General features: G+C 43.8%; 2 long non-coding RNA genes across 2 annotated transcripts; one reads left to right on the forward strand and one right to left on the reverse strand.

Moving 5' to 3' along the window:
• Positions 1–6447: 6447 nt before the first annotated feature.
• Positions 6448–10305, reverse strand: LOC138108084 (uncharacterized). Its single transcript, XR_011149859.1, has 3 exons — positions 10196–10305; positions 6853–6995; positions 6448–6751 (listed from the first exon to the last, which is right to left on the reverse strand). It is a non-coding gene; the product is annotated as an uncharacterized lncRNA (long non-coding RNA).
• A 3702-nt stretch (positions 10306–14007) lies between these two features.
• On the forward strand, positions 14008–19488 carry LOC138108083 (uncharacterized). Its single transcript, XR_011149857.1, has 6 exons — positions 14008–14161; positions 15034–15090; positions 15822–16021; positions 16762–16825; positions 18732–18760; positions 18864–19488. It is a non-coding gene; the product is annotated as an uncharacterized lncRNA (long non-coding RNA).
• The last annotated feature ends 6329 nt before the right edge of the window (positions 19489–25817 follow it).

Genomic DNA, 25817 nt, shown 5'->3' on the forward strand with positions numbered 1-25817 from the left:
TTCCAAATATATGCCCTACCATGTTCTTAAAGTGACACACACAAAAACACACACATCCCCTGCATCATTGGCAGGTTTAGATTTCCATCCACTTTTCTCCCTTATTGGAACCTGTTGGAGTTTCAGGTCTTGCATGTCCTGGCAGGGAGGACCCAAGCATTAAACAGATGTTTCTGCTACAATAATGCCTGGATGCCCAGACTGAGATTGTAATTCCATTTTAGCACAGGTGAAGAAGTAGAAATTTTTAGTAGTTGTTTGTAGCACAATGCAAGGGTTGAGACTGCTGAGTGCTGTAAAACCTGAAAGATACAGAGGCAGGGGTTATTTTTAAGTTTTTGATGCCTAATGATAAAGATAAGATTTGGGGTTTGGTTTTTTTTTCCAGAAGAATCTAACCTAAGTGTCACTATAACCTGGTAGCTAGCTACCTTCAGACACTGAATGGCCCGGGGCTGGGCTCTTCTTAGGCACCTAAACAATCTAGTGTGAGCATTGTGCTGGGGGAAAGGCTGGGAATGTGTCTGCAGGGTTTGTGAACGCAAGGAAGATAGGGTTTTAAAGAACCTGGCATCTAGAAAGTTGCAAAATAGGGAGTGGTGATAAGATAGCATCAGTGCTGACAGCCTCAACAGAATACTGTGCAAGTCAGACTGCCTGGTTTATTTTGACCTGTTTGGTGTTTTGTTTGTTTTGCTTTCTGTATTGAACAGCATCAGTCTCCTGTAATGTATCAGGGAAATAGGTGGAAGAACCTCATCATCTTCCCTTTGCTTCTTTATCTTCCTCTGCTACAAAAATAACTTTTTCCTGTCTAGATTGGGAGAACAGTCTTGTGATATACGGGTGCAGATACATGCATACGTGCATATGTGCATACGTGCTTGTGTGTGTGTGTGTCTGCATAGGTGTACATAAAGCATTCTACCCATAAGTTCTGAAATCAAACAAAGCCTGAGACCCCTGCTGTGCAAATCCTCTTGCAGTTCTGATACATGTGTATTGCAGGCAGTATTTCTTCCTCAGGAAGGTTTTCTGTGCCTCTCTGTTTATCTGGTTTTCTGAGAAGCAAGCAGAGGTGAAAATCACGTTACCCAGAGGCATCCTAGTTCTCTCACCGGACTGAAGGAATCAGCTTCAGATTCCACTGCAAAACCGATGTGCAAAACGCAAAGCTGCTACTTTGCCCTTTTTTTTTTACCCTTAAGCTCTTCAGTGGCTTGAGATACCTTTCTCTGGGGCAGCAGTTCTTCTTGCAAAAACCCAGCCATTTCATCAAAGCCCCAGATTCTGGAGAACATGGGCTGTGCCATCACAGGGCTGCTTTTCAAGGAGGCATCTGTGCTTAGCATATGGCAACTATTTATTATAGCTGTTGCATTGAGAAACAACAATTCCCATGATAATTGTTTCTCGTATATCAAGATGCTTCAATCTCTGTTTCCCACAACATTCTGCTTGTCTGGTATGTGTGTGCCAATGTCACCACAGTCCTAGCAGACAGTTGTCTACGTTTTGTCATTACTGAGGGTAAACAGACATGACTTGAGTGGGAAGGAGAGCGGGGGAAGTGGACCGCTAATTTAGTCTTTAGTGCTGCACTGTGAAAGCAGCACTGAATGATTTGCAGGCAATATTTACAAATCTCCCCTCCCTCAATACATCCATCCCTTTTCTTCAAGCACACATTGTTAAAGGGCATTAATGCTTATTATTTGCCAGCCTGCAGTACAGATGATGCTTGGTTTTGCAAGGGGATGGGGTGGCTTTTCCACCCCCCCAATCATCTACTGCTCTCTTCATTATTCCACAAGAAGCACTCCTGTGTTCCCCTGAAAATACATAGCGTGTATGGACATTATACACATGCATGCATACACTTTCAGCATTATATACAATATACACCTTTTCTCCTTTTGCACACAGTAATCACATACATACCTTTCATATGCTAGATGTCAAAATCCCTAAACACATACATTGGAAGGAAGGAAGGAAGGAAGGAAGGAAGGAAGGAAGGAAGGAAGGAAGGAAGGAAGGAAGGAAGGAAGGAAGGAAGGAAGGAAGGAAGGAAGGAAGGACACTCACTATAAGGCAGCCTCCCAAAGTCTTGTCACCAGCAAGACCTCACCTTTTGCTGCCTGACCTGGCTGTGATGTTTGTTTATGGGTTTTGAGTCTTGGAGAAAAATGCAGGGACATATTTTGAAACTGCAGCAGTTCAGCATCTAGTCTGTTTCTTTGCATAAATCGGTGCAATTCCATGGACTTTCAGCATCAGTGTCTTGGCCCACGCCAGGTGAGATTTGAATCCACTCTACATGATAATGTTTGCTTTTTTCCATTCTTTTTTGGTTTGTATGGTTGCTTGGGGAAGACAAAGGATAGAATGCACCTTTTGTGGGTTAATGAAAGTGTATTATACCTGGAGATGGGCGAGCAAAATCAGCATCTGAGAGTTCTGTGCAACAGATAAACATTGCCCTAATTTCCTCAGATAGCCAGAGCCACTCCTGAGAAGCTGTAAGCACTGAAAATCATGACTTAATTTATATAAATGGAATTCAGGATTTAAATTATACATAAAGATGTAAGTTTGATGCAGCAATCCAGGCTTAGCTACAAAGGGTGTTGACTCTTATAATGTTTGAATGTAGGTCACACTACAGCAAAACTCAAGCATAACCAAGATTTTATTTCAGATCATTCTGTGAGTACTTAAGCAAAAATAAGAGTTTATTAATTTTTGAGAAATTAGGGTCTTTTCAAAACACAGCACTGATCTCTTTTGAAGGTCCCAAGATTTTCATACCATGTTGAGCAATACTCAGCCTTTATGAATCTTCTTCTTTTGTGTAGCACTGATGTGTTTACATTGGCCACAGGACATTCACATGTACTGTGTTATTCCTAAATTCCTCTGATTACAACCAGCTTCTGAGCTTTTATGTTAAAACCTGAGATGAAACAATTTTGGTTGTCACACGAAGTGATGCAGCTCTTTCTGAAGTTACATGACTCTGCTTCTTTATACCCTGCTAACTGGGTCCCGTATTTGCATCTAAAAGTCTGACTTCATAATGCTGCTTTATTTTTGGCTTTGTGCAAGCTGTTTCTAGTTGAATCAATAGTAAAACTGCTCCTTAAGGCAGATAAATATGTAATTAGCAGAAATAATGGAGCAGTAGTCAGTCAGCTGCAAAACTGATGCTTCATCTAAATGTGTGTAAGGCACTTTATTTAGTTGGCATGTTGCTAGCATCTATTAAGTTAAATTATGAGAAGTGTTTTGAGACCTTTCACACAGAATGTGAAGCCTTTCATTCCTTATTTACATGTGTGAATATATATGCATGGAAATTTCAACCCATGAATTAACTCCAGAGGAAAACAAACCACCAGATAAACACAAAGCCTGGGGATGTGTTTGGGTTTACTATTTTTTCCCCTTAGAAAGCAAAGAAGCATCCTTACAGAATTTTCTGATTAATTTATTCAAAGAACTTAATTGATGTATCACAACACAGCACTATCATTTACATGGCATTAAAAAATGGAATTGCTTGGTTCATGGCACTGGCAGGAGCCAGCTGAGAGACTAACATGAAGTCAACCTTTGGCGGTCATTTGTTTGAATTTGAAACATGTGATTCTATTTAAATCTGACCTCTCACTACTGGGTGTTCTAAATACTGAAATACTGTGCAGTGGTTTCTTAACACCAGTTAACACTGGTAGGGATGGATGGATGGATGGATGGATGGATGGATGGATGGATGGATGGATGGATGGATGGATGGATGGATAGTTCCTGTTGGAAGTCGCCATACATCTAAGAGTTTTCATGCAGACACAAAACTCATGCAAAGCAACTTCTGATCTTCCCTACAGGAAGAGAGGTTTTTAACTTATCCCACCTGATCCTTCAGGGTTTGGATCTGGGGACCTCCACACCTCTACAGGCCACTAAGCAGTGTAGAGTGGGGCACAGCTGAGGCACGGCCAAGACCTGTGAAGTGTCAACTCTCAAACAATGGATGTCTCTGCTCTGCAGCCCAAGGTTCTCAGCCAGGAACTCTGCCAGGAGCTGCAGGGGAGATGAGGGGTGAGAGGAGAATAGATGGGTGAGAAGAGAGTATCTCCATGTACCAGGGTGTTTTACCAGTAGCATAAGAATAGCTGCAAAAAAAATTACAGATCTTTGGTTTTTTATCTCCCTACACTCACCAACTACCTTGTCACACTGCCTCATAAAGATCTTAAAGACTATTTTAATACTTGAAACTTCCTCTGTCTTCAAAGAGCAACAGGACTTTGAGACAGATGTGGGAATTCACTTAGCCAAGCACTGCAATTTCAGCTTGTCTGCAATGATCTGCAAACCACAGACTCTGAAATGAGCAAGGGGTTATGTGAATGTTCCTTGTAAGTATTTATTTTTATTTTCTCTAGCAGAAGCTTTCAAATAAAGCATCTCCTGCCCTTCAGAGCTTTTGCAGTCTGTGCAGAGTTTCTGCAAGCCAGGGCTTTGCTTAGTACACTTAATTAGAGTTTGCTTATTATAACAGTGGAAAATACAAGATGGTTTGACTCTGGGAATTAAATTTTGCTGCATTCTATTCTTGGTTACCATCAGTTGCTTCCTAATATTGGCAAAGATGCTCACGAAATCTGGGCATGTCTGGAGCAAGAAAGGTTAGTAGATTTAACAAGGAGGCATTAAAAGTTGATTTAATAGAGCAGTAGCTTGGACTTTAGCGTGTAGCATAATTTCAGCATTGCTCCAGGGTAAGTATTCAATTTTGACTTTTTTTTTCCATTCCAGACTAAATGAGACAGATGCCTCTCAATACTCATCTTTGATAAACATATTCTGAGAATCCTCCATCCAATTGTAAGTGATTACATGGCTAAAAATGCAGCCTGTAACTGAGAAAACAGATGTGGTGATAATTATCCTTATGCCCTGCATTTCAAACATTAACTATTGCTGCTGGGAAAAAAAGGGCTGAAATCAAAACAAAGTGGGATTTGCTGCACCAGATCAGACCGTGAGTTCAGTTTGCCTGACACTATCTTCAGATATGTGCTGAGCCTGATAATTTATCAGGAAATCAGGAATGCTTCTTTATAACATTGCAAAGAATGTATAATGCTTCTTTGATTCAGTTGTTTGCACATGATTCTTCCTAGTCAGGCATGGAACTCAGAGCATCTTGAGTCTAATTATAATTATTTGAGTGTTTTATATCTACAACCTCAATTTTCCATACAGTTTTACTACCCCCAAAAGCAGTAACCAGCTGTGCTCTGTCTTCAGTTATACGGGAATTGAAATGCCTTGATAGGAAGTTTGAGGTTGGTTCACTGAAAATAACATTTTCCTGTGGCTGTTGCGGAAAATTCCATTTGGATGTGCAAGCTTATCATCTGATCTTTCAAGATGCTGGTGAGATTAGCACTAGCCAGAGTGACCAGGCTGTGTGCAAGATCTCAGCCTGGGCTGGAAGGCTTAGTCCTTCAGCAAAAATCACTGCAGCTGTTTCTGGTTGCTCTTGTTTTGCTGTCACATAGCTGAAGATGATTCAATTTGAAGATATAAGTGTCCAATAAGTCGTCTGCAATATAAATCTATCTCTTCTGCTATTTTTTTCTGATTTTTGCTTAAAGGGTTTCAGTTCTGAAAATGTGAAATTCCTCTCTGAGGCTGACATAGGTATTTTGCCCAGATTCCCATCAACTAACTGGAGGCATCTAACCTATGATACCTAAGGGCACCCATCCAGCACTGGCTGTCTGAAAGCTGCAGATCCAAACTGGTAGTGTGTCTTTTTTCGCTTGCCAGTCCAGGACAGGGCAGGTATTTTCAGAGGGCAGTTCAACCCCTCCTAAAACAGGTGGGAAAATATTCTCCTACAGGAGCCTGACTGTGCCTGTTTTGTCTCTGACTGTAAAGGGAGCCTGCAGTGCTGACACAAGCTAGAAGCCTGGTGGTGGCCTGATTCCCTGAGGTGTGTTATTCCAGTCAGCCTCCTAGCTCCTTTGCTTCTGCTCAAGCTGGGGGAAAGCCAGTCTCTTGCAGAGGTTATTCAGTGCACTTGAGACCTGAATCTGTTCTTGAGAAGTGCTGCTTTTCCTTTGACTATTAGAAATGGGCAGCTCAGATAGCATTGGGATGAAGCCAGATTGTTTTCCTAAAGTCTTATACCAGAGTAGAGGGAGAGAGGATTTTTTGCAGAACCCAGGAGCTCTGTTGGTTCTCTGGAAATGTCTCTCTGGGACCTGTTGCTCTCTCAGATAAGGAAGAATAAGTGTTACCATCTATGGGACAAAAATGCCATATCAAAAGCTTCGGACTTCACTTCATGAAGTGAAAGTATATGCTATATTGATTAGAAAATACTCTGCTGTGACATCTGAACACAGACATTCATGCCTATACATTTAATTAAATGGCCTGCTTTTATTTCAAAAGCTAAATATAATGAAAAACTGTAACTTGTCAACACATTGCTCCATAGAAGGGGCCTTGCTCAAGCTAGTCCTGGTCACATTAACACAAGTTAGAAACACATGTCACCGTCTTATGCACAGATGAATGTGGCAATCTCTTTCAGTTGTCCAGAGTGGTTGGTCAATAAGATCAAGCTACTGTGCTAGGCTTATCACTTCAGCTCCTCCTCAGCTGGTCAGGCTTTGGACAGAAGCAGGCTCATGGGATGGACTCGCTGATTGGGAGTAGAGGCATTACCCTGTAACACAAGGTAGCCAACACAAGGCTGTTGGTTAAAACAGGAAACTAATGCAAACTGCTTATCACTGACAGGCAACCTCAGAAATGAAGTGAACACACCTGTGTGAATTGTGTGAGAAATAAGACCATGCTGTCTGTTTTCCTGCTTTAATCTTCTTCAGGGCACAGCAATTTATCATGCTCCCAAAGTCAAAGCCCTTCTCAGTACAGAAGAGTGGGCTGAGGTTCCATGGCTGAGGATCCTTGGGACACAAGTGTTCAGGTTACAAAAATCTCATGGACTTTCTGGGTATGAAGTACCCCTGTCTACGGTATGTTCTGATTATATTTGGCTGTTGCTCCATGCATGTCAAATAAACTTACAGGATGGTCTCCCAAGAGATATTGTGGGGGCAGACAAGGCTTGTTTTCTTGCAAATCTTTCCTAAAGTTAGGCAAAATATTTAGAAATATCACATACATACGTTCGTGAAGGAGAAAGGTGTGATATGTCAATGTGGAAAACCATGTGTTCTGCTCTTGTTATAGACAAAAGACATGAGAGAGAAGAGCTATTGGAAGCTGAAGGAAGCTCCCAGGACACAGCTGAGGGCAGGTTGGGCTGGTTCAGAACACAAGACCTTTTCTCTGCATTCTCCTGCACCTTGCGCTGACCAGCAGCAGGAGCAGCCGCTGCTTTGGCTCAGCCGCAATCACCATGAGAGCCTTTCATTAGTGTCTGACACTAATTAGCATGCCTCGTGCTCTCTCAAGAGCACCAGATCAGTCCTCACAGCTTTTGCTAGGCAGAGGATAACTTTCATTACCTGACCAGATTTGCTGATCTCCTGGTAGGTACCTCACCCCTTGCACATCTCCGTGGCCAGATTGTATCAGGCTGCTGAGCATTTCCAGCCACAAACAAGAATGATCTTGTTTGATTCTGAAAGCCATGACTTGGGCAAAATCCCATTGCTCTTTTCTGATCCATCTTCTGCTGACATCAACTTTATTTCTGAATTCTTTCCAAGCACAGTCAGAAGAACAAGCTGCAGGTTTAAGCTCACCGTGGGCAGTGAATTCCCTCTCGCATCTTAAAAGCCTTTTTCATTTCCACAACTCTGTAGCATCTTGTAGGTCTCAGAGGGGGAATTACAAGTTGTAAATTTCTTTACCCGTCCCCCTTTCACACTTCTAAGAGTGAAAAATAAAATGCTGCCAGCATTTTATTTTTGCAGCAGGGCCATCCCTCTGCCTCTGAATAAACATTTGTGTGAGGGCTCTCATTCTTGCCAAGGTGTTAGGATAACATTCTCATGCTGATTCCCCTGTCCTCCTTCAGCACCCCAGTGCTGGAGGTCTATTTCCGAGGCTTTGAAATGGCCATGCTCTCACCTCATCCCATACACATGGAAATGAGATCACCAGAAGGAGAGAGCTAGTAAATCCCATGGGAACCCAACAGGGCAAGTTAGGAAATTATGCCCTTCAGTGTACTGATGGTTGGGTGAAGAGCTCCACATGGACAAAGAGGCTGCAAGGAAAACAGAGGAGGCCAGGTTGCCCAGGGCATGGAGGCACTGCTGAAGGGCTTGGGCCTCTTTTCCTTCAAACTCCACTGCCCATTTCACCATTGTTTCAGCAAAAGCTAGAGGTTTTAACTGTTTGCTTATTGTTATGAGCAAAGGACAGAGGATTTCTTACCATTAGAAACTGTCTGTATAAGGGTTGGATGTAACATGACCAAAACTGTGCTGTGAATCAACAGGGAAAGTACTGTCATTGTCCTTGTTCCAACACATGCACACTCTGGGTTCCCTGAAGAGGACACCAGGTTCTCAGGCTGCTTTTCATTTGGCTTAAACATCAGATGTTAATACTTTTGTATACCTTATAAATCCTGGTGAAGATCAGCATTTTTCTCTTTAGTGCAACAGAGGTGCGTTAAAACCCACCAGGATTTACACACATGTGGGCCTCTCTTAAGAAACTCAGCTGTAAAAATAATTCTCATCACACATTACAAAGTTGCCTGTGGTGTTAAACACAGCAGACATTTGGTGAAGCATACTCCTGGACAGGACCAAGCAGTGGTTAAGCATACCAAGAAACAGTTCTCTCATTCAAAAAGAGGCCACCAAAATGGTTTTTGAATAAGAACTCACTGAGTTTTCTTCCCCCTTTCATCTTGTCAAGAAATCTCTGTGAACTTCCCTCCTCTCCATTTGCTTTCCTTCCCCTTTCTCTGCTGTCATTTACCAGCCGGGCTATTTTCTTCAAAGTACCCTCTAAATGTCACAACCACTGAACAACCACAGCAAATAATGGAAATGCCCTGGTAACCCTTCCCAGAGCACTTATATACCAATGCTGAATAATTTGACCTGCTCTCATTCTTGTTCCCATTCTTGGGAACATATTTCACAGCAGTGGCAGAGAAAAGAGAATGGGTTTAAGATCTTGTTCCCTTTTCTCTTGGTTCTCTTTTTATGTAAGACAAACTCTACAAACATGAACTAGAAAAACCCTACAGCCCAAACCAGACACCCCTCAGAAGGAGTGTGCCAGATAACACAGTATGAGGAACATTTCCATTTTGAGTGCTGTTGTGCATGCTTCACCATGTACCACTAATTATAAGAAAATTACTTAAAAGTCCTCAGGGACCTCTAAAAACAGTAATCCATAACAATAAAGGGCTTGGATATAGCAAAGATGTGCACATGTTTGAACACAGGGTTTCACCCTGGGAGAGACAATCTGTGATACAGGATTTCAGGCAGAAATCCAACTCTTACTTAAGTTTTTAAAAATCAAGAGGTTTTCAAAGAGCCATGAGAACTGCTCTTTTGCCGATTCTTTCTAATGCATCAAAAGACACTTGCTGGAAAGGCCCACACTAATAGGCATTTAACCATGATAAAATATGTTAAGATACCCTACTTGACTGAACTTGGAATTTCTATATTATTTCATTCAGTGTTGGTTAAAGTTCTCATCTCCCAAATGACATATTTCTATCTGTTTATTTGATCACTTTGAATTTCACACTATTTTGTATTCAAGGTGTGCCTGAAGCAGTGTCTTCAAACCAGCTCTTACCTAAGATGAGAAAACAAATGTTGAAATCAGGACTTAAGCTTTGAAGATTATCTTATTGCAGCCTCAACCAGATCTCTGGATCTAATCTAGATAAGGGCTTTGGTCACTGCCCCCTTTCTCTTTTACAGGGTCAGGGCAATACTGAATGCATTGTCTTTCTCATTATAGTTTCCCCTCCTTCCCTCCAGGCTTTTCACTGTACATAATTTGTCTTTCCCTAAGAAAGCCGCAGGGACCTTATCTCCTGTCACCAGAGAGAGCTTCAAACCTAATCTGAGTTACTCACTCTGTTTTACAGGTCAGGAGTGAACAGAGGTGTCCTCTTCAGCTCTCAGAGGTGTGGGTTTAGCCACACACTTACCTGTTCACACGTGTTCCTCCTGAGCTGCTTCCCATCTGCATCAAACAGAACAGTAGCACTGAGTGCAACCAAGCCAAAGCCTGGAGTCTGAAGCCCTTCATCTGTCATCTCTCAGGTTTGTGGTGAGGACAATTAGGGCACAGGTGGGGCTGGTATGACATGTTCCCAATTGGCCTTGTGGCAGAGCACATTGCTGGTTTGAGTTTGACCTTGGGAGAATGTTTAACCTGTCCTCTGTGTCTTTATTTCCCATCTTTAAACTCAAGTTGCTGCCTTGTCTGCATGAGCAAATTAATCAACCTCTCAGAGAAAGTCAGAGACTACAGTGACATAAATAGAGCTGGCCAGGAAACTCTTCTCAAACCCTTCAATTTTATTGCACATCAAGATAAAGCAATCTTTCAAAGGTTATTTAAGCGATTGGTAATTGAAACAAATACATACAGAGAACAAATATCATTCTGACAGTAAGTATGTTCCTATGGGATGTGGATTCACATTCAAATTGTCATTGACTCCGGAGAGGGTCTTGAACCTGGGGCTTTCCTTTCCTGGAAAACTTCAGAATTATGGTACATCATAAAAGCTGGTTGTGTTAAAAAAAATCTGACTGGATCTGAACATAGTAAGAAAGGAGGAATGTGATTCATACATGCAAATTTTAAATGGGGACCAAAACTTACAGAGAAGGCAGGGCACAAGGGGGAATAAAAGGGAAAAAAAAAAAAAAAAAAAAAAAAGGAAGAGAACACAAAAAGGCCTGCATATCTATCACCAAATGTGTCTTTTCCAAAGCATGTGGAAAAAAGCATCATGGAGAGTGCAACACAGCAGGCTAGGTGTAGACTGAATGCATAAACCTGTCCTCAAAGCACTGAGTAGCGAGGTGTGAAACAGACAAATTTAAAGAAAGGAGAGCTATGTCAGCAGCAGCATCAAAACCTAGAGACTAACACAGCCTTGTTTAAGAGAAATTAGAGGCAGGGAGAGAGGGAGGGAGAAAGTGTTGATACACTATAAGATTATCACACATTTCTAAAGAGGTCTGAAAGAACTGACTTCCTGCTGGGGGGTTCGTCTCATATTGGTGTGAACAAGCATCTCACTATCACCTGCAAAGGCTTTAAGTGCAAGTGGTGACACTTCAGTATTCACAGCCTGCCTTAGAAAATCCAGGGGAAGCAAAAGAAAGATGAAAACCTTGCAAGTCAAAAGGGTGTTGCTCCCATTGTTCTCCTTGCTGCTTGGTTAACTGGGAATCCCTTTGAGCAACAGAGGGGTCACATCTGTCCAGATGTGCTGAGCCTGCATCAGAGGGCAGGGCACTGTGGAAGCAGCTCCACACAAACACCTTTCATGATAATAATACAATGAAATCACCCTTCTTGGCAGGACCAAGCTCTCACAAAAGCATGTTTTTAGCAGAATATAATGTGCAAGAACACCACCTGTGGAAGATGGCTATTACCCTCTGATATGGCAGCACAGCCCCTTTCACAGAAAAGGCAAGACTGAAAGCACTCAGGACTGTCATGAACTTTATGGACTCCTGAGACTGAGTCTGAGTCACCAAAGATAAGAATGGGTGCATGTAGATCCTCTCCAGCTAGGGCCTTGGCCATGACTGCTGCACCCCTGGCCACGAGCTCCTGCTGGTCCTGGCCTGCTGGCTTGAGGACTGAATGTCCTGCTAAGTATGTGAAAACCTGAAGGTGAAGGAAGCAACTCGTGGCTGTGACAGAAGGGACCGTGAGCTTCACAAGATAAGAGCAAAGGACAGGTCAGGCACCAAAAACAGAGGTGAAAGGAAAATTAGCCTGGGTTCTTGACATCAGGTAAAACAGTTGATCTATGGGGTCACTGGGGGACTGTGCTGAACTCAAGCAAGATGTTAGCCATGTCCTGTGTTTTGCTGCATGTGTTTCACACCTTGTAGACAGTGCAACACCACAGAGCTCTCCTAAAGAGAGCCTTGCCTTCCAAGGGGCACTCTGCTATCTCCAGCAGGAAGGAATGGGCTGCCAGTCTGGCCCTGCTATTGTACAGTGAAATAAGAATCTGGAACAAGCAGGGCTAATCAAAGTCCTTTATTTAGGTGATACGAGTAACAAAGCCAGGCTTATTTTCTGGGAAGGGATGTGTGAGAGGGTTTCTTTTGAGGCTATGGGGAGTATGCTCTCAGTGTATGCTTGCCTAGTTTTAATACTTATTTCTGGTTTGGATAACCTCATTCGTTTGATGTCCAGTCCTATAAAAAGGACACAAGTAAGGATGAGTGACCATTGCCTAACATTGTGATCCACAGCCCTACAATATCCCACAGCCATTTTCCACAACAAAAAAGATGTTAATGTTCTTGATTCTTCTTGGAAGGCAAGATGTTGTCTATAACCACCACAAAAAAACAATCATGCAAACTTTAAATGTTTTACTTTTCACTCTTATTAACCCTCCCCAGCAGTCCGTTTCTCTTTTGAAACAGTGATACAATGTGTCTGGCAGACTTACTAAAGGACTGTTTGAGCTTGCTCCTGCATTTCAAGAAAAAAGTTATTTTCCCCCTTCTAATGAAAATTCACTTTTTTTTTTGGTCCTCCCTTATTCATTTATTTTTGAGGCCTTCCACCTCTGTTAACTGTGGGAAAGGCTGCGCTTTGCCAGGGTACAGCATGCATTGTAAAAGTAATTCAATTTTACACCATAGCAATGACATGATCAAGGGAACTTTGAGCAGGCTTTGTGACCAAGAGCATTTAACAAGTATGTGAAAAGCTTCCAAAGAGCCCTCGTGAAAGAAAGAAAGGTTATAACAATAGGAGAGGCAGTTTGATAGTGGTAAATTAAGAGTCATAGGAGTGACTCTAATCAGGTTAGCTTTAAAGAAAGAGAAGCACCTTTATATCTCTTGGGTACAGGCCTGAGTGCATTAAGAGCTGTTGCATTTGTGTTGGAAAGTACACAAATCCCTGTGGCACTCAGCACTTGCTCCTCCCTGGGCTGAAGAATTCAACTCTGCAAGGAGAAAGACTTTCCAGGCAAGATAAATAAAGCTTCAGAATTCGACTGAGTACCTTGGAAAAAGAATATTGAGCTGTTCGTGTTTTTTTAGCCAATATCTAGACCTCTTTAGGAGTTATCTTCCATTTTGTTCCCTGTGGAAACATTCTGGCAGTGCCAGTGCAAGCATGGGGACAGTCTGGTGTGTTAAAGTGATGATGAACCATTCACAAATGTAACTAGTTTTTAGGGTCTGTGGAGCCTGAGCCAGATGCTGCCCTGAGCTATACTCCAGTGAGGTGCATCATGTACCACATGAAAGTGACAAACATTTATTTATACCGTGTGTATTCATTTGCACATTAGGTAAAATGGTTCTGGGCTTATCATTAAAACTTTGGGTTGGTAAAGAATGTGTATGGAGATGTACACTTCAGTGGAGAATTCAGCTGTCTAAAAGAATAACACAGCTACAGACAATCCAGTTGTTAGAGTTAGTTGTTTCTCACATACGGCTTATTCAACAACTGTTATATATCTCTTACTGAGAAAAATGCTCAGAATTGATTTTGCCCCGGGAGAAAAAGGTTATAACTTGACTTTGTTGGAGGAAAAAAAAACCAAAAAAAAAAGAAATGAAAAAGTTGGGGCTGCCTCAATTTTGCAATCGACAGGGACACCTACAGGAAGACAAAATTAACACATTGGCATATTGGGTGTTTTCGGCTTTATTTGTTCACAGCTTGAGCCTATTACCTAATAGAGACACAAGAAAATGGCCCATCTGTTTGCAGTGGGCAAATGTGTGAGTAGTACTCTCTGGGGCTGCGTGGGAGAAGGGCTGCTTTTCAAGGACGTATTTACTTTACTCTCTGTTTTCTCAACGGTGTATATAACTCAATACTAAAAGGCTAATTTGTTTAAGAAAACCAAACCTGACTTCTTCAGTTAATTGCTTACAGAAAAGCTGTAGGTATTGCTTGGATTCTGTGTGCTTTGCTGAGTGCACTGGAGTGGCCTCCACTATGTGGCCAGTGAGGATGCCTAAAAGCTAGGTCGATGGCAGCAAAGCACTCATTGTTCCTGTCCTGCTTGCTCTGGTGGGGCTGCAGCTCTTGGAAAAGATTGAGGATGTGTAAGGAGTGGGAGAGAGATGAAAGTCTGTCTATCAAGGAATGGGGATGAGGCAGCTGGGAGGGAGAGTCTGCTCAGGGGCATGTGGGATTTGGGATATGATTAATGCTTTTGGCAAAATGTTAACAAGAACAGGATCTGGCAACTGAGAGGAAATGCCTATGTGTTCTCTTGCAACCAGCCTCGAGCCAGAATAGGAGCCTATGCTCATGCCAAAGTGAATCCAAGCATTTGTCTGTTCATGAGTGGAATCAGGCTGTAATTGAAAACATGGAATTTGGAGACCTGCATCCTGCTGGACCCGTTCCTCCAGTGGGAGCTGGGTCTGCTTTGTAGCTCCTTTTATCAAAGAGAGACAGAAGAGACTTTTGGTAAACAGCAACACTGTCTCCAAACAATGTCAGCATCTGCTGCATGTCACTGCATCTTCTCCCCAGCATCTTCACCACTCATGCTTTCAAAACAATTTTTAAAACTCCTCCAGTCAAAACCACCAATGCCAGAGGTAGCCTTTACTTCTCTCTAGTGTGCAGGGGCAGAACTGCTTGAAGGTATTAGCTATGCTAAGCCTCTTAAATAACTATTAAACACATAAAACTCTTAAATGCACGCAAATCCTGTGTAGCAAATGGCAAACAATAAGGAAAAGCTGATCAACCATTATACAGCAATTTAATCTATGCAATTTGCATAATTTTGCCCAACAGAAGGAGGCTATGGCAGAACTGCTTCCTGGAGAAAGGCAGAAATGCTGTACCAAACAGGTAAACAATCAGGAATGAGGATTTTGCAAGTCCTTGGCAAATTCTTGGCATAAGGACAAAGGGATTGTGGCACAATTGCAAGGGATGTGATGCAGATGAACCAGAGGAGACAAAAGACAAGTTGAGAGCATGAAAAAAAGTCATTTTTCAGTCAAATGAGAGAATTTAGAACACAAGTTGAACATGTACCTTTAACTCAGTCCCTCTGTATCATTGCAGTAGACTTAGGTGTTGGCATCCTGTATCTGAGCTATGGCACTCGTAAGTCCCACAGACAAACTGCAGCTACCTGCAACATTGGTGTGTGTGCAGCACCTTCATGTTCAGAGAGATCAAAGACTGGGGACTTCTAAGCATTCTGCATTACTGATGGCCACAAGGCAAATGAGCCACCAGTATCAGAACTTGGGGCCACCCCACAATATAGCCTATGCCTCCTCTGGGGCTCCTACAGAAAATGTTTTCTCTGGTTTACAGTCTGCAAGGTGAGCTTATGTTTGTGGTAATATGCCTAGCACATTGTGGACTCCATAACACTAATCTAAACTTGCATATTTAGTGTGCAGATATTTCAGAGACAGGAGCTGTGCAACTTACTTGTAAGTAAATAACTGGAGGCTGCATGTCACTGCAGAGCCACCTGCTTAGGGTCAGTCCCTGCACCCCATGAATTTACACCAGGAGCTCATTAACAACTTAGTGCTGGGCTAAAAAGCAACCTTTTTTTTCAGGAATATCCACTGTTATGTTCCCAGCAATCTGGTGGCCATCAATGCTTTGCTGATAAACTGGAAATCTTCACCTTCTTCTATCCTCACCTCTCAAATGACCCATGAAAGAGTCTTGGAGATCAAAGAAATCCTCTTCCATCCTTATCCTTCGGACAGAAAAACTGATGGGATTTAGCACCCATGTGGGAATATGAGCATTGGTAACTGGGGAGTGGTAGGGGTGGAAAATGATTGGGGGAGGTGGTGATGGAAGAGCCCAGAAGATGAATTACCTGGGGAGGAGGTGCATACTGAATTGTGGTCTCCATAGCAAGTGTGAGAGGACAGAAGAGAAATGACTTCCTCTGCCCCAAATAAAGATCAAGGAGTATTTGCATTCAAAGGGGCTGGGTTGTGCACATACCTCTTTGGCCCCCTTCTTTTAACTGGAAATCCTCACTAATTAATTGCTCCACAAATTCTGCTTCAGCACATCATATAACTGAAGGGCTTGCTTGTTTCCCCGGTACTGACTGCACGTGTTCCTTGCCCTTGCATTTTGCTCTCCAAAGCCAAATGAAAATTATAAAGGAGCTAGGTGAGAAGATTAGGGGATTCTATGAGACTTTTAAAAGATCCTTCAACTCCAATATGTTAAAGTATAGGCCTATATGCTATAGACAACCACACAAAATGTCCAGTATGAGTTTTCTGTTGTTATTCCTTTTCTTTTTCCTAGCAATTTTAGGTTTTATCTTGAATTCACTTAGTAAATTCAGCAACTTGTGGGCTTGTCACAGCACCTTAGGCAGACTAAAGTGGAACTGATGAATAATCAGTGATGCAACAGCTGTTATCCAGAGATAACAGAGGACTTCAGCCTGCAGATGTGCATGGGGTCAAGGGAGACAATGTTGTGCATGAAAAAGTCATACAATGGAGTTCTGTGTATTTTCTTCAGATTTCAAGAACAAAGAAGCAACGACCTTTTGTCTGCTGCTGTCATTCCCTGCTTCACCATTAAGGTAGTTTGCTTTCTTTTTTTTTTTTTTCTTTAATGGGAGGTATTTTGAAGTAGACCCCTGTCAATCATGCCCTGAAAAAGATGAGCCCATCCACGAGCAGAAGCCTTTTAAAAAGTTTAAAAATACTGAATGTCAAAACATGTGGCAGTAAGCTTAACATAGGACTTTGGATACATGTGATTTGGATATATTTATTTCAAAGACAGGTTCTTTTTTAATCACTAAATGTGCCAGGTTTTAAAGGAAAAAAGAAAATCGAAGAAAACAAGACTTGCATTCAGTAAAGACCTTTCCAGCCTCCAACAGGGGTCAAGAGAACTGTGTAACAACAGGCAAAGGGAGACAATTCTTTCTGTGTACCCTCCTGGTATCTGGCATTCCGTGATTTAAGAATTCCTGAGTTCATGCTGTATCTATATCTTTGTGTTGAATTGCATTTATAGACCATTCTTGTCTAGTTTTGTTTGGGTTTGTAATTGATACTATACAGGAAGAGATTCATGCTCTGTTTGTTTTGACCTTACTGTCTCATCGTTTCAGGTGAAGCCCGTTAATATTTTTATTGTGAGAAGTTGTGAAAAACTTTTGCCTTGTTGCCTCTCTGTATCTGTCACAATGTTACATGTCACTGTTGTTGCTCAGTCTGTCTGCTTAATCTCCTCATTCTCAAAAACCACCTCTGCTTTTAAGCATCTTTGCGCAGCACTTCACCCAGCTCCCGGTGCAGCTGGGGTAGGAAGCACGGGGCGAGTGCTGGGCTGTGCCGTCGTGCTCCGGAACGTGCCGAGCTTGCCTGAGCCACGAGCAGTCCCCGGCAATCCGGACGGGAGCAGGCAGCTCCTCCCAGCCCCTCCTGCAGAAGTGCCGAACCTCTAAAACGCTGCCGTGCCAGGTGGAAGCACGCGAGGACAAATTTGTGTAATGCCACGGGGACAGCTTGCCAGGAAAGTCAGCGCACGTCGCCTGAGGCTGGGCACAAACCTCTGTCTTGCCGTGTCGGGCAGGAGCGCAGCTGTGAGGACGGGAGCCCGGAGCGGAGCCGTGTGCCAGCTGCGTGCCCGGGAGCCGGGCGTGCCGCCGCCTGCCAGCACCCCAGCCCGAACCTCTGCCTGCAGCTGGCCGCGGGCTGCACCACGCGTTTGGCTGCCAGTCCCTGTCCCACGTCCCCACCGCCCTGCCACGGAGCAATTGTTTATTTCTCACCTGAGAGCCTTAATGAAGTAATTACTTTCTAACTGTTGGGATTTTTTTTTTTTTTTTTTAAAGGAAGGTGAGTGCTCACAGACCATGTCCCCAGCTAGGCAGGGGTGCAGTCATCGTCTGTGGAGCATCCATCATATTGAGGAGTCAGAGCTGTGTTGGGCTTAGTTGAGAAATGCGACTGAGAGCACACAGCAGCTATGTTCCCATCCCCAACAGAGGACAATGTTGCTTCTGTTGCTCTTGCAGCCCATGAGAAGCTGGTGTTTGACAGTACACTCCCAACACTTCAGTTTTGTTTTTCTGTTTGGGTTTTATTTTACTTTTGTTAGGATTTTAGCTCCTTTTTGTTGTTGTTTTGGGTTTTTTTAATTGCTTTCTCCCCTCCTCCACACTTCATTCTTTTGGTATAGGACTGCCACTCACCAGCTGTTCACAATTCCTTCACCCCTTCTGTTTTTCAGTACCATACTGCCCTGACATAGACTCAAAGGACATTTTATTCCTTGCAGGAGGCTTCCCACGCCCACTGAATACATTTAATAAAAATACTTTTCTCTCTCTTTCCTACCTTGGAGAAAATTTAATATATCTGTACTTCTCACAAAATTCAGATTGACCAATCTATCTTCCTCAAGCTGCCTGAGTTCGATTTCTTGAATGGTTTTAGATCCTAGAATTACTTATTTTTCTCTCTCCTTGATAGAACAAGCTCATCCACAAAGTGAGTACTTGGTAAGTACTTTTCAACAAAATGTCACTCATCACCACATAAATCTGATCTCCAATTCCCTGCCCTTTCCATTTTGCTTTGTGTAAAATGATTTCTTTTTTCTAGGCTGAAACTTGCCCAAAAATCAGCACATTCACACATATCAGCAACTGGTACCCAAAAGAGGAAAACTGGGATGACATTGTGAAGAAATCAGTTACAGCAGAGTTGTCTGCTGAAGGAAGGAGAAGAGCTATCTCTGGGTGATGTGCAGAGCATGGCAACTCCCACTGTTGCTAATAGGAGAAGAGGCTGCTGAACTCCTCTCAGGAATGTACTGTTTCAATTTCTAATTGAGTTATTTGTTCACTTGTTAAGAACTCATCTCTTAGGGCAGTGACACTCAAAGACAATAATAGTGGCTGCGTGCAGCCACCAGGGAATTCATTGCAGCCACGAGACAAAAACTTGCTCTGATTGTTCAGTTGTTTTGGTTTTAACTGTCAAAACTGTGGCCACCATCAATTCATTGTGATCACACATCACAGCTGCTTGTCTGGGGGTTGTCCTATCTCTCTTTTAGGCTACTGGAGCAGGAGTGCCCAAGGTGCAGTCTAATGGACCATGTCAGCTCATCTACAGAGCTGTTCTAACACACATCATGTGCATTCTATCACACATTGGCATTGTCTCTCTAATGCTTTGAGAAGGAGCATGGACAGACTGCAGGGTGCTCCGTGGCTCCAGAGGAAATGGGGACCCATCACACCAACAGATCATATTTGAGCAGGTGTCTGTCAGTCTCCACTCGCAGGTGACCAGTGCTGCCTTCTGTCTAGGTTCCCTGTCCCTGGTTTGCATGTTCCAGGTCCATCCTTTGCCTGTGGAGCAACCTCACAGGCATCAAAACAACACCAAAGCCTGTTTTTCTAAGGAAAGAGCAATGCCAGACTGCGTGCAAAAAAGACCCTAATCCAAGGGCTTCTCACAGCCAGATTGACTCAGGCCTAATCCCCTTCAAGAAAGATCCTCCTGATGAGATGGCTTCTCTTTCATTGCTGATAGACAACAACAAAATTAAACACATCAAACAAACTTATTTTCCAATGGTGAAGTTGCAAAATTTCACATAAAAGATGCACATTATTTTTATTAGTTTTACTACTTTCCTTTCTTGCCTTTTCCTTTGGTTCTTATGCAGCTTCTGGAGGAGCCAGTGCACAAGGACAATCAGGAGCATGTTTCTGTGATGGACGCTAAAGGGCAACACCTTCCCTGTTTTACTGCACAATGTACTGTACTGTTCCCTTACCACAACTGTTCCTCACATTAAACAGTTTTCTCTCCTGTAAATGTTCAGCTTTGTATTATTTTTTTATTATTTACCAGCATAACATCAAACCCCTTGTTTTAACAGCCTCTCTCTAAAGCCCAGCTCTATAGAAGCATCTGCTTGTACGGCTTAACATAGGACTTGTATGTAGTTCAAGACCTGCAAAAAATAACCCAAAACAGCAGAAGAAACTCAAGTACTTTGGCTTTAAGGAAAATCATTGACTATGGACAAATGTTAGTAATGTCTTAACAGTGAGATAAGAAGGTATTGATTTGCTACTGTAGGACAACTGCTTGCAACAGGAAAATAGGGGACCTCTGCAATTCCTGACATGACCAAGCAGTCGGTTGGAAACACTTCTTACAAAGAACTGCAGCCCAGGTGAAGTGAGGTCTCCAGGAAAGGCTGCAGCTGAGTTGAGTAAATGCTGATGAAGGAAAGTCAACAACAACCTGGGTAGGCCAGAAACAGCAGTGGGAAATAGATTCTGTTTCTGGGTTTGGGGCTCCTCTCAGGGGGAAGCTGGATGAGAGTCCCTGTAGCAGAGGTGAAGGCTCAGGACCAATGAAGCCTGGATAAGGAGATGCCGAAGGCTGGCATCTGAATTACTGTGTTTTAGGAAGAGAGTTTCTGGCATTGTGAACCCTTTCAGTATTTGGGCAGATAGTCCAGGTGCATGTGCACAATCTGTGTAGGACACGTGCACAGGGCTGGATGTGCTCTCCCTGAACAGACCTGCAGTGCAGCAGGCACGGTATGTCTGCTGCTGCTTGAACCTCCATTTGCCCTCTCCATGAGTGCTGGGGAATCTCCAGGGTACATGTGGTGAAGGCACCCAGGTCTGCAGCATCTGCAGTGGCTGGCAGAGGTTACTGTCCTGCCTGTGGGTTATGAAATGCTCACAGTACACCTGAGCAAAGCTTCCAAGAAAGAGAGGAGCTGCATCTGTGGCAGATGCCTTTGTTTGCTGGTGATGAAGGAGCATGCTGCCAGCACCAGGCTGCTGTACCTGTCTCCAGCTGCTGACCAGAGCCCCTATTCTGCTACCTCTGGTTCCTCTCAGGTAGGTGGTACCTGTCAGCAAAATACACAGGCAGCATAAGTCCCTCAAAATCTTACTCCTCCTTGTTGTGTAGAGGCTGAATTCAAGAGATCTAGGAAGTCACCTGTGGCCAGCTGGGGCTTTGTGCCCAGACCCTCCCCAGTGGTAAGCAAGGCAGTCCTTCTTTCTCCTTTGCTCTCTCAATCAAAACAAAAAAAAACAAGGATTACTCTTTTTTAAGGGTAATGTGTGTTAAGATAGCCAGCCCAGTTGTGTCTGGCACTGTAAATAAGGCTAAGGAAATTTAGAACTTTTCAAGATGAGGCAGCAGCTAAGCATATGTTTTGGAGTGGGTTTTTTTTCCAAATCATTACTTTATTTTTTTAATAAAAGAGTTGGTTTTCTCTAAGTCAAAATCTCTTTCAGTTCGCATTCCTCCCCCCACCCCAAACAGAATGTAATCAAATGACGCTGGCTCAAAATACCTTTGTGATGCTTCCTAGAATGCCATTAAGAACCCACATCTTTTATGGCAAGTCGCTTTTAAGGCTGAGACATATATCTGTTTTGTGGGATGTGTGGGGTAGTATTCGATGGATGCATGCATCCCAGGCCACAGAACTGCAACTTCAGAATCTTCAACTGAACAAATCCACCTTTACTCAGAACAGCTTCTGCTTTCAGCAGTGAAGGCAGCCTACATACTGTGAAACTGCTGAAGAAAACCCAAAACCTAGAAGGTTTTTTCCCTAATAATACTTCAGTTTGAAAATGCACCAAGCCCACAGCAGCATAAGGGCACAGAGCAGTAGCATGTGAATACAATACAGGGCATTCTCAGCTCTGACATGATCTCCTCTCTTTCAGAAAGGATAAAGGTTTCTGGCATTTTAAGCCCAAATCTGATTTTACTAGATCTGTTTTATCTTGAATTCACTGTTTTGCACCTATTTCTAGCACATATACCACATGTTGATTAGAAGAGACAGCTGTGCTGGAGAAACCAATCTGCAAAGTAACCATGTACACTGGCTAACACCAGCCACAAGGGAGGAGCATGGCAGCTTGCTTCTGAGCTTCTCTAAATCCTTTGCTCCCCCAGAAGTGCCAAGGGCTTGTGGTTAAAGCTGGGCTTCCTCCAGGTGAGGAGGGCACTGGGGTATGGGGCCAGCTCTGCCAGCTCCCCGGGGTTTGCCTGCACAAGCAGAAGGGCTGCAGTGAGCCTGCCCTTTCACACGAGGGAGGGAGCTGGGGGGTGCAGCCCTCAGTGCTTGTCAATCCATAGCTGTGAGACAATATTTTATGCTTCTCTGGCAGATTTGATATGATCAGCTTTGTTTTCCAGCACTGCTGTGGAGATTTGCCATCAACTTCTTCGTTGCATCGTCACTCTGTCCTCCTCCCCTCCCTGCCCTCTGCCCCCTTATTGGTGCCCCTCCACCTTCCCCCTGCTCAGTCGCACTCAACAAGACATTCTGAATTTTCCATATCTACTTTTTTTTTTTTTTCTCTCCCCCCTCTTTTGTCTTCTGGTAACAGTGTTTGGCATTTCCCGGACAGCCCGTACTCCATAAGGCCTCAGTGTCTGAATACGAGGACGGCTTGAACGTTGCCTGCTGAGACTGAAGAAGAACTTGAGTTAAAATAATCCTCTCTTTTGTTCCGCTTGGGTTGCTTTTTGTTTGCCTGACAGATGTTCGGCCCCTGTGCGTGTGCAAGGAGCGGCTCCTCCGCCAGGCCCTCTGATCCGCCAGCTTATTGATTTCTGCCTATCTGTGCGGCTTGTCTCCAGCCCTTACAGATGCGAGGGCTGGGGCAGCAGCCCCTCTCCTTCACACACAAATAGGGCAATCCTCTATTGTGAGGGGGCCAGCGGAGGAAAGTGAGCCTCACTCCCTCTTGAGCCATTGTGACAAATTCGGGCGGGTTTTGGGGGGCAGAGGGGAGATAGGACTGAAGGACCGAGGCTGCGTTCTGTCAGCTTGTGATGCTACCACACAGGTGCCTGAGTAAACGGGAAGGAAGGCCTCAGAGCTTTGCACTGTGCCTGTGTGTTATCTCAAGTTCATATTTCAGCCCTTTTACTGGGGAATGTCAGGATCAAAGTGGTGGCCAGGAAAATCTTGAAAACCGCAGTTTTGCTCTGCTCCTCCTAAATGGCATTGCTGTGCACTGCTCCAAGTTTCACTGACTGGACCAACCCTGAAGTCACTGCATGCAAGACTTCCATCTTGCAGTTAATGGCCTTGTAAGCCACATGTAATGCTGTTCTTCTATCTTGCTTTTTTTTGTTTGTTTTGTTTTGGCTTGATTTTCTGCCTCCTGAGTAGTGTGTCAGGGTGCTCTGCAAGAGAAGCATGCTGCGGACCTGTATCCACATTTTGGCATACAGTTGCAGGTTCACTTTGCTGCTGACAGCAGTTTGGCTTTTGTTTAACCCTTGACATAAGTCTGCAGAGGTCTGACCTGTCACTGGCTCTAGTGCTCTGAATGGAGTGTGGAAAAGGAGGCAGTTGTTGTGCAGCACTCAGCTGTCCCCCCTCGTTAAGCCCATGTCCCTGGAAAGCAGTCATTGTGCTTACTGCCCACCACATCCCTGTGGCAGCAGCTCTTCACTGGTGTCTGTAATGCACGTGCGTAGAGGATGCGCTCCCAAGAAACACCCCTTTATCTGGGGCTGGGACTAAGGCTATAAGGGCAGCTCCAGGGCGTGTATCTCCCACCCTGCCAACATTTTGCATCTGCAGTGAGCTCGCTGTCCGCAGAGTAGCTTTTCTACTCTGCACCAGGTTGCTCTGCCTTGTCTTCCCTCTCTCTAAAGCACATCATTTATTACTGTGCATATCAGAATCTCCAGAGCTGTGACTGTGTGGTAGCTAGGAATGGCACATCCTTTGGCTTCATTGATGCTACCAGGCACTAGGTTATCATTTACTGCCACAGTAGCTGGGCACCAGTTTATTGAAAACTACCTAGTTATGTGTTAATGACCTGCTGCTTGACAGATTTTACCCCACAGAAACAAATACAGACATGTTTCTAGTGTACAAAGTTCATCTATTCTCCTCCTGAAGTGTTGCTCTTTGCTCACAAGGGTTGGAGTAGCTTGGTTTGGACTTGTTAAGGCAAAACTCCCACTCTGACATGTTGTGGTCTGTTAGATCTTACAGAGAGGCTGTCAAGAGCTGGCAGAGATACTTCACATGGTGTCAAGTGATTTATACTAACATGAAAAGCAGTGAGAGAGTTTGCAGCCTGTGGTGGCCTGCATTGCAGCTCCAGCTATGTTATGGTTTCTGGATCTGAGGCTGAAACCACGGTATGGTGCCTCACAGTCGTTGGTGGGTGCTTCCCACCAACAGCTTACTGGGACAGGGGTCAGTCAGAGCTGATGGCAAAGGAGGTGACGCTGTGTTAATACTTCTTTGAATAGACAAGCAGTAGGCTGGGAAGAGAGACTTGGACAGCATCCATGGGGCAGAACAGATGTTCCACACAGTCACATGAGCTCCTGCTGCCCACATCCCTGTCAGTGTACTGCAGCATCACAGGGGTCCCCTTCGCTCTCGTGATTAACATCAACAAAGGGTCCTCTCAGCATCAGCTCAGGTCTTGAGATTACCTTTTATGATCCGTGTGTCATGCAGTCCAAGAGGGGTGTGTTTATGGGTCTTTAATTTAGGGAAAATAACTTTGACAAGCCACAGTGAATTCAGTAGCCAGCAACTTTCATTACTCTGTTAGTCTTGGATCCTCCTTGACACATATGTAAAAATAAGGGAAAGTGGCTCATTTGGAAAAAAGAGCTGTGTAAAATGCTCTCTGGTTTAACAAGTGGGGCCTTGCCATGCCTTTGGGACATTCTATTTGATGTGTCTTTCAGTGTCAACAGGAGAGGACTGTAACTGCTGAGAACTACTCAATGCACACCCTGCAAAGGGAATTTTATCTTGGGAGCATCACCCAAATACTCTGTAGATTGGATTGTGTCTTAGTGACATTAAAGGTGTTGGGCTCAACATGCTGAAAACAAGTGTTCTGAGGCTAATCATCCAGAGAGCTTACCTGTAGCAAGCTGTGGGGATGGCCAAACTCCTAGTTCAAACCACGAGGGACAGCAGGTGATATATGAACTGGTACCCAAGGGAGAATGAAGAGGAGAAAAAATTCCAAAATCCATATCCCTTGATCCTCTGCAGTGATCACACCTGCAGGTCAGGGTGTGGAGTGATAAAAATTTCCTCCGGCTTTCAGGAAGGGAATGAATGCCTTGTGGGTGTGGGAGGATCAGTGAATACAGCCCTGCGTATTGGGTGGTATCTGTAGGACAATGTAACGCACGGCCTGGCACAAGTGATTTTGTTCAGGTGCATTTTTGCAAAGGCCATATTATAACTCTCTTGAGGCTCTGTTGGACCAATAATATGGTAGGAGTTATGTACAGCAGTTGTATTTCATAGATGGTACCTGAAACCCAAGCTGTGCCCATGCTGAGTGTTACAAAGGGAAAAATCAGTATTTGGATTAATTCCTTTCACTTGTTTCTGCTTTACTCTCACCGCCCTTCCCCTTGCTCCACAGCCTGTGGGTGATGTTGTTGTTTGCAGGGCTGTGTGCGAGCTATTCTGTGACTTTTCTTTAATAGCAGTTCTTTGAAAGTCTGCTGCTCCTGTAATGGGGGTTGAGCGCGGTTGCGTCACTG

The sequence above is a fragment of the Aphelocoma coerulescens genome, chromosome 3 (genome assembly GCF_041296385.1).
Source record: "Aphelocoma coerulescens isolate FSJ_1873_10779 chromosome 3, UR_Acoe_1.0, whole genome shotgun sequence".
Taxonomy (NCBI): Eukaryota; Metazoa; Chordata; class Aves; order Passeriformes; family Corvidae; genus Aphelocoma; species Aphelocoma coerulescens.